This window comes from Diaphorina citri, unplaced genomic scaffold, assembly GCF_000475195.1.
Source record: "Diaphorina citri unplaced genomic scaffold, Diaci psyllid genome assembly version 1.1 scaffold12130, whole genome shotgun sequence".
NCBI classification, from domain to species: domain Eukaryota; kingdom Metazoa; phylum Arthropoda; class Insecta; order Hemiptera; family Psyllidae; genus Diaphorina; species Diaphorina citri.
In genome coordinates this window covers 1-1,527 of record NW_007389501.1, presented here as the reverse complement: position 1 = coordinate 1,527, position 1,527 = coordinate 1, and the positions used below count along the sequence as shown (strand labels likewise).

At 38.6% G+C, this 1,527-nt stretch overlaps 1 long non-coding RNA gene across 1 annotated transcript; it reads right to left on the bottom strand.

The window, feature by feature from the left end:
- Positions 1-99: 99 nt before the first annotated feature.
- On the bottom strand, positions 100-879 carry LOC113473003. The gene is made up of 2 exons (XR_003395110.1): positions 809-879; positions 100-311 (listed from the first exon to the last, which is right to left on the bottom strand). It is a non-coding gene; the product is annotated as an uncharacterized LOC113473003 (long non-coding RNA).
- Positions 880-1,527: the final 648 nt, after the last annotated feature.

The window sequence follows — 1,527 nt, the reverse complement described above, 5'->3', positions numbered from 1 at the left end:
AGTGGTCAAATTCTCAAATAAATGAGGATAAAATTCCATGCCTCGGCTGGGATCGAACCCACGCCCTCCTGTTTACCATAAGTACGAATATTCACTTACCTGTGTGCTTGTGTGGCCAATTCTGAGTGACTGATGGATTATTTACGATTTTTCAAAATTGTTTTTTTTTCGAATATTTATCACAACAAAACAAAACGATCTCTATGCAAATACTCTCCTACTCAGGTCTCGATCTAGCACTGATAGTGACGCTATTAAGTATCAGGTATACCGGTATAAGACAGCTCGTAGCTCGACCTGTTATCAATTACCTATTGACCCAGTGGCGTATGACGTATGACGTATGATGTAGGTACCCCCACAAAAAAAGAAATATGAAGAAAATTACATTACTGTCCTTCCTATAGGATAAGGAAAGTAAAAAAAACCATGTCCCTATCCAAAAATGTTGGATTACAAAATACCGCCAAGCGTTGCACCGACCTTAACCAAAAGTTTCGTGTCGCATCCTTGTCACATTTGACAACTGCATACCAAATTTCAAGTCTCTAGCTCTTTCCGTTCTCGAGATATTTTGTTTACAGACCGACACACAGACAGACACACACACAGACCAATGGCTGAAACTTTGGATTTAGGCTCTAGGGACCTCAAAAGGTGTTTTGGCACTAAAAACGGACCATCGAAAATTTGACCTGATTACATTACTTTCCTACCTATAGGATAAGGAAAGTAAAAAGTTTGTAGCTTCCCCTTTTCAATATCTCACGACGCACCACTGATCACTATCTACTGTTATCACGAGTACCGTTTGGACAATAGACCATATTTTCGCAACTACCAACACCGGTGAATCAGTGATTCACCAGGGCACTAGAGAGTTATGATAAACGATCTTCTTCTCCTCCTCCTTCTTCTTCCCGTTTCCCTAGTCGGGATGGAAATCATGGAAATATACGGGAATTCTGACGTTGAATGTTGATGACTTGACAAAAGACCAGGGACTGAGGACGGGACAATAGAAAATAATGTACATCATGTATATGTATGTATATATCTATGTATGTATTAGGTACATACATACTCTACAGTACATAATATACTTTATACTGCCTGGAGGACAACATGTGAGTGAGAGGGAGAGAATGAGAGAAAGAGAAGGAGAGAGACAAGAACACAATGAGGGACATAATGAGAGGGAGAAAGAGAGAAGAGGGAGAGAAAGAAATTGAGAACAGAAAAACTAAGGGAGGACTACAAGATCCTGTGCAAGTAATAGGTTTACTAGTTATGCGGTACAGAATAATTTTATAATTTTGGTACACAATAAAATAAATAGGTAGGTAGGTAGGTAATTTCGAGGAGAATATTCAATACCTACCCAATATCCAATAATAATAATAATAATGAAATTATGTCTCATACCTACATAGATATCTACCTGTGTTAATGTAGGTACGGATTTACAGAAGCGTCCATCATTTTATTCATTTAGGAGTGTACATAGCGGCTAGCGGCTAACCTAAA